This window comes from Dermacentor albipictus, chromosome 6 (assembly GCF_038994185.2).
Source record: "Dermacentor albipictus isolate Rhodes 1998 colony chromosome 6, USDA_Dalb.pri_finalv2, whole genome shotgun sequence".
Lineage (NCBI taxonomy): Eukaryota > Metazoa > Arthropoda > Arachnida > Ixodida > Ixodidae > Dermacentor > Dermacentor albipictus.
This window is the reverse complement of record NC_091826.1, coordinates 104,657,578-104,673,360: the sequence shown is the minus strand read 5'-3', so window position 1 is coordinate 104,673,360 and position 15,783 is coordinate 104,657,578.

The window sequence follows — 15,783 nt, the reverse complement described above, 5'->3', positions numbered from 1 at the left end:
ACTACCACCAAAGGCAGTGGGTTCGAGTTTCACGAATGGTCCTAGGTGACACCATCAATTTTGGTGGCATTGAATTTTGGTGCCATAACACCGGACTGTCAATTTTTTGGTAACGCCAGGCAACGAATTTTTCCGTCCATGAGGCGGTTAAGGCTTTCGCCCTAAAAAGGCAAACAGTCAGGTAAACTTAGGTCACGCAATGTTGCCAGCAAAACATTTGGGAAATGGCGAAAGGAGGACAGAGATGATAAGGAAGCCACGGCCAGTGCGCACGCACTAGCGGTCGTTCGACGCCACCATTCCCCCACAGATAGACAACGCCAACGCGCCTGCACGTAGCTGCTCTTGCCACAGGGCCACGCCGAACACGCCGGTTCTCTGCTGCTGGGCGTGATGCGCTACTCAGGTGGAGCAGCGACAACGCCAGTCAACAGCACCCCCCTCCCCTCCCCAAGGCCCTACATGCACAATTCTGGTAGTACAAAACAAGAAGTTAAGCTCGTGATAGAAAGGTGCCGCGCTTCACCCGCTCGGCTGAGCTGCGCGCGGCGCTAGGAATTTCGGAGAATTTCAAGCTTGGCAACACGCGTTCCGTCGCCAAAGAATCGGCGTTTTGCCAGATACTTACGCTGCGCACGAGAAGTCGTATACGCAGTTTCGCTGCTCTTTCGAGCGTGTACTCTTCGAGTAACACGACGTCAAACTGCAGCGGTACGCCGTGCCAATGTGGCCTATTCTCTCAAATTGCTTCAACTAATAACCGCGGCCCCTAAACCGCGGTGTAATCCACTAGTCAAATTAATAAAAGAATAAATAATCTCCTAGCGTTAGCACTACCTCCGTGCTTAACCAGCTATGGTACGCGTTCACGGTGAGACTGCTGAGCACAAACATGCTTACGCAAAAAAAAAAAACACTTTGGCAGAGACACTTCAGACTGCTTACTCGAGGGAATGCGAAAGCATTATACCGTTTGTAGACCTGGGAACGTCATGAACTAACTCGTTTTATACACTCATCACGTGGCGCTACCTCCTCCCCATTGGCTGCGCCATCACGTGGTCAATGACGCACGCACTAGGCGACAAGGCCTTTAGTACGCCAGATGGCTGCGACGTGACGTGGGCAATGACGCACGCGCTTAGGCCCACCTTTAGTCAGCCAGAACCGTAGAGCCGCTGTGGTGTCGGGGAAGCGTGCTCGTCTTGCTCTCCGGAGGTCGGATTTGGATCCCCACCCAGGCCTAAATCTACCAAATTTTCTTTTCAGTCATTAATTTACTTTGTTTACAGGAACCACCCTGAGATATTCGGCGTCAATCCGAGCATTTTCTTTGTTTTTACTCTTTGCACCGTCGGTCATTTTGGTACCTTCTTTCGGTCACGCCCACAACAACAGATGTTCTCGTAAGGGGCAATATAATGCTTTCGCATTAAAACGTATTTCCAGAAAAGGTCGTCGGGTAACAGTGCATTTGAGTGTATGTAGCCTTTGCGTTCACGCACAGCAATTTCCCTTATAGAGAGAACTATGCGCCCGAAATAGTTTGCTTGTTGTCTTTGTTTGTAGCAACTTATTACAACTTTTTATCTACAGTCACCTATCGTCATCGAATTATCATGTCAGCCGATTGACTTTGTTTCGCTTGTTCTCTCGGCAACGAATTCTGCAGTAGTTTCAGCCGTTCAATGAGCTTTCGCCTACTTACGTGGGTCGCTTCAGCACCTGAATTTTTGTGTAAATTCTGTCCATTACAGTGCATGCTTTATTAAAGCTTTTGAATAAAAAATAAAGAAGCAGCAGTTTTAGAAACTCAATTGCAATTTTGCTCCAGCTTATTGCGTGGTTAAGCGAAGAACGGGGCGCAGCGAATGCAGTTGCATTTTCAAGTAGCTGAACAGCCAAATAAACTTGGAAGTGAAGCATGAAAACTCCGAAAGCAAACGGGACTGGCTGTACGGGTCGGCGACAGCGTAAATCGATAAGGAGAGCTGCGGCTTGTACAACCCAGCCATTTTCGTCGTTCCCCACCAGGTCGCAGTACGGTGTCTTAAAAACTAAAGCGCGTGCGTCAGGCCAATTACTGAAGCTAAGGGGCATTCTGCTTGGTCAGCATGTGGGAGAGAGGCTGCCTCGTAGCGTCGAACACCGAGTTGGGGAGCTCCTGGCCGCAGCGCACAAATTTCAGGTGCCTGCACTGAATGACAGAGCGCAGCGCTGAGCAGCATACCGTGCACACTTCACGTGTTCGCGGTATTCAGAGCTAGTTCACTAGTTCTGAACGCAGAACACGCAACGCAATTGAACCGCAAAAAGCCCTAAATGAGAGCACAGTGTGCCTTCTCCAGAAAGTCTTGCCAAAGTGTGAGTAATTCTATCTAATACTCGTGATTCTTACTGCGGATGAACGAAAGCAGTGCTACATTTCCATCTAGTAAAGGCTCAGCGACAACAACGTCGTCGGAAGCGCATCTTGAAAACAATTGCGTCGTTTCTTGCTATCGGGTAGGTTGGTGCCCGGGCTCACGTCGTTGTTTCATATTTTGTGTCATCGTATCTTGCAGCGTTAAAGCTACAGCTGTCGAAGGAGAGAAGTGTCGTTCTAATTTCTACTCAACAGTATGGATTGCTACATACTCCTTTTAAAGCGAAGCTTTCTTCGAGTTTTGTGCTGCTTTGCTTTGCTAGCTAGCTAGCTAGCTATACCATAGCGCGGGATTCCATGGCGCGGGATACCACTACGGGGGATTGACCGAAAACCGACGGTTAAACGGCTTCTTCTTCTTCTTCTTCTTCTTCTTCTTCTTGTTCTTTGCGAACCGCGTCAGCGATGGCTCAGAGCAAGTATTTACAGGGCAGGAGCGTGACAGAGGAAATACGACCAGAGAAACTCGTTTGGACCTTTCCATCGCGTAGCATGTGCACAATGCCCTCTGAAGTTCCCTCGGTGTTTCCACATTAGTCTCTTGACAGCTTTAATTATCCGTGACCCCGCTCAAAAGCATTGCAGAAGCTGCAATCATTTACCTTTCAACAAACGTCTAAGCCCAGAAGGGACGTAGGTAGAAGCGAGAGACAAAGTTGGCGACGTCAACGACGTTTCGGTAGAGTGAGGCCACAGTCCCCTCTGGACGCCTTAATTAAGCCTGACGCCCCGCAAAAGCATTTCAGAGGTTGCCGCGATTGCCTCCGTGTTCACGCGCAACAGCAATGGTAGTCCACGGAAGAGGTAGGGATAATGTTAGAGAGAGAGTAGAGAGAAAGTAGGCAGGGAATAGGTACTGCCGGATCACGTACCGGCGCAGTAAGGATTAGCCTTACCCCTCTGCGCACGTGGCAGCTCATCTAACATGGCACAGGAGAAAGAAAAATCGTCATCAGGGAGCATTGCTCATTTGGGCTCTCTTCAGTTAAAAAATAACTGAATACATGACACGTCTCTCTCTGTTCGGTGTACTACGTGGGCAAGCACAAGTGGTGCAGGCAAGGTAACATTTAACATCACATGAGGACTGTCGTATGCATATTACGATCGACCAGCAGGAGCCTCTCCTGCACCGATGCAACAAATCACTTCGTGAAGCTAACAATGCGTCCCCCAGGACAGACGACAGCAAGACGAGACGCGTTTGGCGGATCGGGTGTTGTTTGTTAGTTTACTGTCGCCGTCACGGACGATGGGAGCAAGAAACGCCTGGAGAAGGGTGTTCTATGGCGTTTGCTCATGGACTCCGGTAACCGCGACGGCCGTTTTACAGACGCTCCATCTAACTACTCAGCCATCCCACGAACCACGACGCGTCAGCTTGAGTGAAGCGTGACAATCCCTGTCTGTGAAGCTCGCCTCCTTTCTGTGTGTTCTGTGAACAAAGGTGCGGGAGTGATTGCGTGAATCCTCACCCTCAAAACGGCTCCTTCAACTACTTTGGACGTTCCGATTGGACGAAAGTGGGGCGGCAGATTTCCCTGGCCTAAAAATCTAGATAGAACAGAGTGTACTTAAGCGCACCTTTTTCGACTCTTCGGGGTTCGGCTTTCATCTGAAAATGGCTCTCATCTGAAAATGTAAATGCCGCTCCAGCAGAAATAGCAAAAAAGGTAGCTTCGGCAACATAGATAGAGCTAGCCTCGAGGGATGAAAAGGGGGTTGAGGGAATCCTGCCAGCTGAACAACTCAACGAGAGCGTATCGCAAGGCATGTGTCAAAGTTCACGCCTGCGGGGAGAGCCAGCTGATGCACTCGCAAGCGAGACAGTGTCCTTCCTATCACTGACCTCAAAGAACTTTGATCGGCTCATACGTGTGAACAGAGAGCCATTGGCAGCTGAGCAAATCATCACATAGCCTAGCTAAATTACATGTAACAGCTAAAGAAGGCACTGCGTAGCAACGTGACGGAGGCTTTCATGTCAAGAGAACGGAGGCTTTTTATATCGGCACTACAGAGGCCTAAAGGGCAGGATTCTGGATCAGTTAGTCGCACCTACTAAGTACAAGGAGGACCGTCAGGGAAATCGGTGGTCTGGCCACTTAGGCATAAACAAATCGAAGGAAAGATTGCTTATTAAATACTACTGGCCTGGCTGTTTCAAAGACGTAGAAAATTTCGCGAGATCATGCGACGCCTGCCAGGAGTAAACCAGGGTAAACCAGGAGAGACATGGAAAGCTCCACTAAAGGTAGTGCCCTTAACAACAGAACCTTTCAGATCACTTGTGATAGACACGGTAGGGCCTCTACCAAAAACAAAATCGGGTTACAGGTACTTGTTTACCATGCTGTGTCCGGCTACAAAGTTTTCACAAGCAATCCCTCTGAAAGAGCTAAGCTCCACCGAAGTAGTAGACGCGCTTTTGACAGTGTTTGCACGAGTTGGGTTTCCAGCCGAAATTCAGGCGCATCAAGGGTCAGTATTCACCAGCGCACTGACTTCCACATTCTTGCAAAAGTGCGGGGTAAAGATAATACACAGTTCCGTCTATCACACTCAGTCAGACAGTGTAGAGAGGTGGCATTCAGTGCTTAAGCGAGTTTTGCGTGCGCTCTGTTACGAGCACAAGGAGGACTGGGAGAACTGTCTGCCGGCAACTTTGTTAGCTTTGCAAACGGTTCCACATGAAGCGACAGGGTTCTCGCCAGCAGAACTAGTGTATGGGAGGACACTCCGTTCTCCACTGAGAATGTTAAGAGAGATGTGGGAGGAAAGAGGGGAGAGTCCAACTGTGGTAGAATACGTGCTAAATATGCTGGAACGGCTAAGTTCAACCCAAGAACTAGTCGAAAAGAACATGAGAGTAGCTCTAAAGAACGCTAAATTCTATTACGACAAGAATGCGAGGCTTCGTAAGTTTAACGCCAGAGACCAGGTAATGATCCCCAAACCTTCAAGAAAGAACAAGCTTGAAGTTCACTGGGACGGACCCATTAAAGTGTTGCACAAACTTTCAGATACTAACTACGCTCTGAAAATGCCCGGTCGCAGGAAAAGGGCGAGGATCTACCACTGCAATTTGATGAAGCCGTACGTAAAGCGGAGCGGAGTCGTTAACTGTGCCATCAAGGAGCAGGATGACACTAGTACCGAGTTTAATGAGTGTAAGGTGACTTCCAACTCTGAAATCAGCCTGGAAGAAGTGGTAAAACGTTCGGTAAGCTCGCACTCTCTTAGACCCGAACAGCTAGGTGGTCTAAAAAGGCTGCTAGGGGAATACCTCGATAAATTCAGCAATCGGTCAGGTAGAACCGAACTAATAACGCATGAAATAGAGCTGACATCAACCGAACCCGCAAGATCAAAACCTTACAGAATGTTTCCACGACATAGAGAAAATATGCAAGCAGAGACATGGTGCATGCTAGAGTTGGGAGTTACCGAGTCCGCTGAGAGTGACTACACGTCACCGCTAATACTTGTGGAAACCCCTGATAAGGACCCTCGCCCGTGTTTTGACTACAGGAAGTTACATGCCATCGCCAGGAATCAGTTGTACCCTATACCGAACATTGAGGAGCGAATCGAAAGAGTCAGCGCTGCTAAATACATTTCGACTCTAGATCTCGCGTGGCGATACTGGCAAGTGCCCCTTTCAAAAAGTTGCAGCCGCTCTGCCGGTTTTATCTCATCTCTAGGAGCTTTTCGCCCTCTCGTTTGCATCTTCGGGCTGAAGAACGCGCCGTTTAGCTTCTATAAGTTGATGGATATCGTCCTAAAAGACTTGCAGGAGTTCACTTTGCCATGTCTTGATGATGTAGCAATTTTTGCCGACAGCTGCGAAGACCACGTATCGCAGCTCAAACAGGTGTTCTTATGGTTGAGGGAAGCCGGCTTAACGATGAAGGCGGAAAAGTGTAGATTTGGCTCTTCGCAGGTTACTTATCTGGGCCATGTTGTCGGCCAGAGCACGCCTGGACACGAGTTTATGGAACACTTCCGCACTACAGTGAATGGCGGCACCTTGTAAAGGCCGCCATCACACGAGATTCACATACGTCACAATCACATAAGAGTTTACCATCAAAATTGAGGCATCAGCTGCTCTTCACGAGAAAATCACTATCACTCGTTAGAGTACGGATCCGGATCTCCAACCAAGGCTCCTTAGGCGACGCCTACCCCGGCATTTGAAGACACTCTACAGCACTTGTTTTGATTAAACATTGCATATACGAATGCTCTACTGCGATGTCCTACGCTAAACCCACCCGCCGTAATTGCTCAGTGGCTATGGTGTTGGGCTGCTGAGCACGGGGTCGCGGGATCGAATCCCGGCCACGGCGGCCGCATTTCGATGGGGGCGAAATGCGAAAACACCCGTGTACTTAGATTTAGGTGCACGTTAAAGAACCCCAAGTGGTCGAAATTTCCGGAGTCCTCCACTACGGCGTGCCTCATAATCAGAAAGTGGTTTTGGCACGTAAAACCCCATAATTTAATTTTTTTTACCCTAAACCCCTCTTGCGACAACTTCGGCACCATGTATAGTCGCCTGGGTGGCCCCTAGCTTGTGCAGTATAAGGCTTACAGAGACGAGTGAACCCACATAAACATCAATATCCTTCGCAGATGTATGTCAATCTGAGCAACTTACACACCTAAGATAGCGAGGCTGTATGATCGCGTTCACACACCCTTTTGGAGTGCTACGGGTTTGCTTTATAGTAGCATTAGTGACGATTCATCACCGAAGTCCTAATCACATGGCTGTTTCGAGTTTTTGGTAGCAGCTGTTTTCCTGGCTGGTCTTCGATTGACATGTGGCACTCACATATGCTCGCGATAAAACCGCAAGAACTGCACCCTTTGTCCCCATCTGCCCACCTTGTAAGAGCGTTTCTCCCCGTTCCTCCCCTTCTTTGCACATAGATGGTCGGGAAAGATGCGCCGTCCAAACACACCGCCTTTGAATAAAAACTTTTTGTCTCTCTATCTCTAACAAACATACCATAACTCTTTCGTCAACAAGCGAATGACACTTCGATGGCTTGCTCGTCGGTGACAACTTCGAAAAGATCGAAACTGATGAAGCTTGTCGCACAACGTGCTGCTATCCCAGTAGCACGCGACCTGAAGCCTGCTTGTTCCAGCAACATTGGTGCCGAGAATTAAAGAAAGAAGGAAAGAAAGAACATGAGAGAGAAGGAAGAAAATGGTCGCCGGGCTTTCAACACTCGGCATACATTAAAGGTTATGACGAGCGTAAAAACTGCGGCGAAGCAAACAAAAACGGAAATAACTGCGCTCTGTAAACAGCGCTCTCGTTTGCTCGATGTAAAGACTCATTGAAATGTTATCCTCGACGTAAATCACCAGATTTCCTCAAAACCCTTCAGATCGTTTGCCGGACGGCGTGGACGCAAGCAATAATGCCGGCCCCGGTTTCGCGCAGCGATGCCCCGAAGTGAAGCGGGGCTTTGTTTGATCTTCGCCGAGCAATATATCTTGAGCTGGTGGTCGATGACGCATGTGTGCCGTTCGTCTCTCAGCTTATGAACGCCGGGATGTTTGGGGCCCAGCGCCATCCGCCGCTCCGAGAGCCAATAACGAGAGACAGAGATACTCGTATTATTTGTGACGATGAGAACAGTCTGATTTATTCGCGAACTGCATTTTTTTTCTGTGTTCCTCTATTTATTGCCCACGCCAACTTCAATGCAAACGGATCAAAGGCATTTCGCAACACGTTTCTTTCTTTTGGCTTTTGTTTCGCGTGAATATTACTCACGCTAGCTAAACCTTCGCGTATGTGTCTACTGGCCTTATGTGCACACTTTCACGATAATCGCTTCTCTGCGGTTGAAGCCATGGAACGTGATCACGCGTTCACGGCCGTGCTTGGAACTTTCCTACAGACTGCGAATTGTTCGGCTCTCTCCTCTGTTTCATTTCATCTGATAAGAGTACGAAGTAAAATTGTTGGTAATATGTACGCCTATATCTAAGCGCCTGATTAAAATGAAACATTTAAATTCTGAGATATTGCGTTCCGAAACCACGATGTGATTCTGAGTCACGGCACACTTGTGGTGGACTCCGAATTAATTTGCGCCCCGGGGGATTCCTTAACGCGTACCTAAATCCAAGCCCACGATTGTGCGTGTTTGGATGTTTGCCCCCACCGAAATGCGGCGGCCCCGTCCGGGGTCATGCTCGCGACCTCGGGCTAAGCAGAGCAACCCCACAGCCACTTGGCGACCACGGCATGTCCTGAGCGCCTAACACATCGAAGATAGCGAACACGTACATGAGCCAGTTCTCGCACCTTCCTGGAGAACTGTAGTAACCAGTACAACTGGGAAAACATGCACAGAAATACTACTAAATTCTGGGCAAAATCTGTACGTAAAAGACCAAGAAATTCGGATGCGTCGATAGGCACTGCAAAGAGCACCGGAATACGTTGTATGTTTTCATTGGCATCAAAAAATGTATTGTGCTCTGCGCACCCAAAATACACTTCAAAAAAATGTTAAAGAATATGTCAGCCGGCTGCGAGCACGCTCCATAGCTGTAGAGCATATATTAACCGCTCTACATAAGCTTCGCTTCACATAGATTCCAACATATGCGTAGGATTTGCATTCTTTTTCTCTTCTTAGCAGGACTGTGCAATGTTTCTGCTAGATAATCTGAGGACTATAGCAGCTCCTTGACGTAAAGCCTTCGCAGACGCTAATGCGTCTCCGCACACGTTAAGCGCATTTATTGTAGCGAAGTGACGCAGCTGTTTATGTTTGGACGCATCAACACTTCAGGGAGACGATGACGAAGGGATATAAGCTCCCGCAGAGGCAAGGGCAGATCCACTGGTACGACGACGAGAGCTATCATTCGAAAATGAGGTTTATTAACTTTGCATTACTTTAAATGTACACTGTTTGCATACTGAGCGCAAAATGATGTCATACCAGCCGTCAACGGCCTGCGCCGTTGTCGGATGGGAAGAGGACTTGGTACCCGAAGGTACCCGTCCCGGAGCTTACGTGTACTGATAAACCCACCATCATTTGGTACAATGAACCTGGCGCACCCCCTCTACTCGGGTTGACTTGGTGGGGGGCTTTGGTTCGGGCCAACGTTCCTTCCCGGACAAGAAATCTGCTGTGGAGCAGCACGAACTGAGCTACTACATTCACCACACAAACATTCATGTGGGTCTTACATAAAGCTGTAAAGCTGAGTGGAATGCCCCTGGACACAACATGGCTCGCATGAGCCCAACACAGTGGTAAGCAATTGAGTGAGCCGCATACAAAGGCACTTTGCTGTAAGTTTGGAATTTCAGTTCAGAAGTGTGCGATTGCACGCCGTGCTCTTAGATCGGTGGTTGTCGACTCATCCTTACAAAGGACAGTGATTGGCACCTCTCTTTCAGACGCTCAGAAAGTGCCTCCCCTGAGTAGCCTATTCATCAATGTTGTAAAAGTCTTCTCTCAACATACTGACGGACTCAAAAAAGGCGTGCAGAAACTACACGAGAGGCAGAATCAGCAAAACTGCCCTCAGAATACTCAGCGGAGCCACCTCCGCCGAGAAGGAAAAGCCCCGACACAAACTGATCTGGATCCCGGGTCACGTAGGCATAGTGGGGAACGAAAGGGCAGACAGCCTAGCTCGAGGTGAAGCGTTCCGAGCTGGGTGGTCGAATGCCCCGGATACCCACCTACAGGCTTGCGAGAGGGGATACGCAGAGACCTTGAACTTACATAGAGGAACTAGAATTAGATATCCGCCGCCACACAAAGACCTCTCAAAAGAGGAAGCGACCAGCTGGCGCAGACTACAGACAAACTCCTTCCCCAACTTACACGTGCTCCATAAGATGTTTCCGACACAATACAGGGCCACCTGCCCTTGGTGCGGTGGCAAACCTACACTCTACCACATCACCTGGGAGTGCGAACGCAACAAAGCATTCCACAAACACGAACACCCGAGTGCGGAGCAATGGGAGAGTCGGCTCACCAGCAGCGAGCTCACGGCCCAAAGGGCACTAGTGCAGCACGCGAGCGATGCAGCGCGACTCAGTGGAGCCTTGGAATAGGGGCCCACCCTTGCTGAAGAGGTCTCCAGTCGCCAGCGCCAAGAAGATGAAGACGACGGAGACCTGGTAACCGCGAAACTCTCGAAAGACTCAAAAGTTTTCCCTCCCTCCTTCCCTCCCTAACAGTTTCCAAAACATAAACTCAACTGCATGAATGAAATAATGAATAACGCATGAATGTTATCCAGGCGCCGAGGCCATAGGCCACTCTTTTGTGTACTGTAGAAATGCTCTATTTCTTTTCTTTTTTTTTAAACATAGTCCAGCGAACACTTCAAAGGGACACAGGCATCACGAAGTACTCAATTAGACGAGACCTTTTCTTTAATGCGTAAGCGTTTCTATGTGTAGCCAACAAGACAATTGTCCGCGCCTGTGCCCGTCCGTCCGGTAAGACGACCGCTTACAAGATAATGGCCTCAGCAGCGAGCAAATTCACATTAGTGCAGCCTTGCGCTTCAACGCCAGCGAGGGGGCGATAACACAGCACTCACGGCGCTCTCAGCACACACCGCACTCTGTCATTTTCTCAGATCACTTTAAAGATACGAGCCCGCGCGTCTCTCTTCAATGCTAATTAAGCGACAAGACCACAGCGCGCCAAGCTATCAGTAGTCGGCACGCTCTGTCGCCATCGCAGATCGCTATCAAGGTATGGTCAGCGTGGCGGCGTCATACGAAGCTGCCGTCTGAGTGCGTTTGGTCACGGTTCATAATGGTTCGGCGTGGATGGATCAGGCGCTAAACAACGGTAACGGCTTATAATGATCGGAACGTCATCAACGCACCTGGCACCGCCACCCGCAGTTCTTTGCTTGCGTCATCAATGCCCCTTGCGCCGCCGTCCTCGCCAGTTTGTGTCGCCGCAGCGCTGTCACTTGTACTGGCCGGATCCAGTTTCATAACATTGATAATGACAACGCGCTGCGTGGAGATGAGCAAATGGCACAATGCTCACGCATGCTTAGACCACTCCCAGAAGAGTTTCTGCGTGAATTTTCGACAGTTGCGTTAGACTGCACAATCACCGCGATCGACCCTCGAAAGCGGTTAGACAGTCACAAAAAATCGTGGTTAGTTCGTAGAGAATTCCAAACGCATTAAAATTATTAAATGAAATGAAGAATGAAATGAAATTAAAAGTATATGAATGATTCGTAAGCATTTGCTACGAAACACCTCCTGTTTCGTCGTCGCATGCTGCTGTGTTTGGTGTAATTGCAAGAAATAACGCGAAAGTGAAAGAGAAAAACGCGGTACAACAACGAAATGTTAACTGAGGCCTGCATGAGACGATGAAGAAGAGGCGAATAGTAGCAATGTTCACTCATGTTATATTATGGTGCGTTTGTATGACGCCGCTGCTTCTTGGAAGATAAGCACTGGCCGATGCATGCTGTAGTACGTACGTGACGCAACTGAACACTACAACGCATAGAGCGTCCTACAATAATTACTAGAGGGAACTGTGGCACCGCAATGGCTCCGCTACCTCGGTAATGATGGGAAGTACATGGATTTGTCTGATCTTCGTGCATGTGGATTCAGACGTTCTTTTCGCTTTGTTTATTACTCTTTATGTCTTCATTATAGTACATTTCAGAGCAACCTATACTTTTTGATGGAAAGAAGAAGCTGTGAATACGCACAACGGCTACTAATTTCAGCGGTACAGCTTACCAATGTGGCCAAATGGAAACGCGCTAAGAGTCTCGGGGCACTAGCTAGCCTGCGATAAATTCATAAGGGCGTTTTATGTCGTTTGTCGAGGCATGCGTCCGTGGCGTAATGGTTTCAATACTGGGCTTCCGTGCTAGAGGTCTTATGCTTGAATCCTCCCATCGGACAATTTTAATGATGTTTAGTAAATAATTCTCAGGCTATACTTCAGTAAATGACAAACACAGCCTTTTTAGCACTCTATTAGTCTAGCGGTCTGTGAAGCGGAATGTGTAAAATTATTTAGATTTCAAAGAAGCGCTAACGTTAAAGTAATCCTAATGTGCGCTAAGGTAAAGAAATGTCAAAGTAACGATTACTTTAAAGGTAATCTGGCATAATGTAATTGTATTGTAATCGCAAGTAAATCGAACACAAAGCGCATTACATTGATACTCTCTGCGCATGACATGACAGGCACAACTTCCTTTTATATTTCATCTAGGACACCACCTATCAGTGTTTGCTTCCTAATGCACCCGTGGTCTTCCTATTTCTTAGCGTCACATGATTATACTTACACATTGCGCCACCCGTCGCTAGGTTAGCGTTCTTTCAAGCTTTCTTGTCATTATCCAAGTGTGTTTCAGCCCAACGGGCTAGCACCGACACGTCGCATGCCCATCCGCATATACTTCCAAACTATCATTGTTACCTCGTGGTCCATTGTTACTAACACGAGAGCCTTTCGATAACGGCTTCCGTTTAGGAAACACGGCTACCTCTCGAGACGGGTTTTCTCGGCCGAACAGGACGCTGCACGGAAGTAATAAGGAAGAGACAAGGGGAAATAAAAAATGGGGCGTAAGAAGAGCCGGAACGTTCACGAAATACACGAGATGAAGATGGAAGGAAAGAGCACGGCCGCCGTACACGGTGCCTTTCCCGTGGGCTGCAATGAAAAGCACTCCCCCGGGAAGAGCGATCGTAATAATAATAATAAAAGAAAAGATATCGCTTGCCCTCCCTAGCCGGAAAACGAAGGAGGCCAATAAAGGAGCGTAGTACGCACGCCGGCTCTCCAAGGATGCCCGGCTGCCCCGGCCGGGACCGTAATTCCGGACGGGGGGGTCACGGGCGAAATAAGATGAGCGAAATAGGCCCAGAGTTGGGCACCCGGCACCACTTATACGCCCTGCACCGGGTGAGTCGTGGTGCGACCTGGACGCGCACTCTTCCCGAGCCTTCTGCTGCGTCGCCACTCCCTGGCACTGCGCGGCTTATTTCGTCGCACCGGTCCATCCGAAGGCAGGAGAATCGTCGCGGAACCACGCGAAGAGCTGGGGTGCTTGTTTTTGTGAATGGTGCCAAAAGAACATCTAGCTCGGTGGCTAGTTAGCGGTAAATGTCAGAGAAATGCGTTGGCATTACGTCGCACCTCTTTGGAGTCCCGCAACCTTGATTTAAAGGAACTGACAACTGGCCAGAATGTGTTGTGAGACGTTGACGGAAATGAAATGGCCATGACTTATGGTGATAGAATCGAGCACGCCGTTCGCGATTCAAGTAGACAGCATAGTTTTCATTTGGCAAAGGAAGTCTCAAAGGCAGTAAGTGGCTCGAACTGGCAATTAGGCCTCGGTACTTCGGGTGCAGTATATGAGGTTACTGCACGTAAATCGGCTGTTGTTATGCACCACATACTTACTGCTTAAAATTGCAGTTCATATATTATAAAACACTGGCGCTTCCTTCTATTGCGTATACGAAGTAAAAAGAACATCACCGACGATTACAATACTCCCTATTGCGAAAATGCGAAATTTTAAAAAGCCCTCTTAGCTTTCTGCGATGCTGAGGGGTATGAATGCACGACGCAAGGGTTCCTTAAGAACAGCAACACGGCGGCGTATATAAGGCTTGGCCAGAAATGCACAGGGCCGCTTTTCAATTGACGTCTTTCACGCCCACGCTTTAGCGAGCATCGCCATGAGCGCACCGGGTGCGTGCCGGTCTTCAATGAACCTCTCGCTAACTTGAGTCACTGCGTATGTGCCGCTGGGTGTGCGGCCAGGCGAGGGGACACTTCTCAGCGTTCGCCGTCACCGGCGCGCCACGCTTCTGATCTCGGAGGCCAGGCGCCGACATCTCGGCAGCGCAACTAGATGGCTCAGCGAGACCACTGCAGAAAGAAACGCGAGAGAGGAGCCCCGGTGCCGCATGACGCTTTTACCAGTGTTCGCACTTACCGGCGCGCCATGCGTTTCGGAGGCCAGGCGCGGGCTTCGTGACAGCACCGCTAGATGGCGCCGAGTGTTGTATGGGAAGCGCGAAAAAAGAGTGCCGTTGCAGTAAGCGCTTCATAACTCTTTTCGACAACGGCATTACGTGGTGTCACTATATTGATTCAATGCTAAATGCATTACTGTTGACAGTCATCGTGACATGGGTTCTGCCGAATTTTGTAGGTTATATTACAACTTGTGAAGTAGTCGCTTGTAGGAAACCTTATGGAAAGCCTTTGGAAGGTCTATAAAAATGGCAACTACCTGCTCCCCTTCATTGAATATTGTAACGGAAGGGTGAACGAAGAGAGGTAGAAGATCGCGACACGCTCGCTGCTGCGTGTTGTTACTAGTCAGCCATCTTTAACGCAATTGACTCTCCTTGTAAATACAGTCTTATATTCCCAACATCCCCGTAACATAAGGGTGGAAGTGCGGGGTATCGAACACAGTACCCAGTAACAATATTGTAGCAAAATTGTGTACGGTTTCAAACAGTTATGTGTTCGTTGCATATGCATGGCGAACCCTATGATGGGCGCTCGTTAGTACCGTGTACTCTTCAACAATACGTTTTATAGACTAGGTGCTCGAAAAATTTTGCAAGCCGTTGAGGTTATTGACACGGTCAATAATTTTCAGTTTGTTTCCTCACGTGTTTTATGCAAATGCTTAATTCTGGCAATGCTCCAGTACTGAGTTAACGCACCTTCGTGCAGCGATCTAATACACAACACACAAATATTTTGCACACCATTCCGCATACAGTTTCAGCCAGGCATCGGGTATGTCATCTGGTCCCATTGATTCTTTTTCATATCCAGATTTAAAAATAGCTCAAAAAGCCCTCCTCGAAAATGATGACATCTAATACTGGAGGAAGACTTGCGTTAAAGGACAGCGGTAGTCGTTATGTTTTACTGCGATAACAATTACATGGACACTTAAACGCAGTTGAGCCGTCGTCGTCGCCGTGGTGTTCCGTATAAAGTCCAAGTGTGATAACATCGTGGCTCCTAGCCATATGCTGTGTGTGCGAGTTAAAGCGTGCGAGGGTGGGCCGAGGATCGAGGCTTGTTCTGACGCGCGCAAGGGAGGAAGGCACCTTCTTCCACAGGCGCAAGGCGCCAGGGGGTGGGGAGCAGAGAGACGTTCTACTCCGGCGGCGGCTGCGTATGGAGCTGCCATACGGGTCCTATCTTGAAAGCGATCTGCGATGGGGACAGCGCTTGGTGCGCCAATGGCTAATAGCTTTGTGTGCGCTGGGTTCCTGTCGCTTGGTTTGCGTTGAAGCGAGA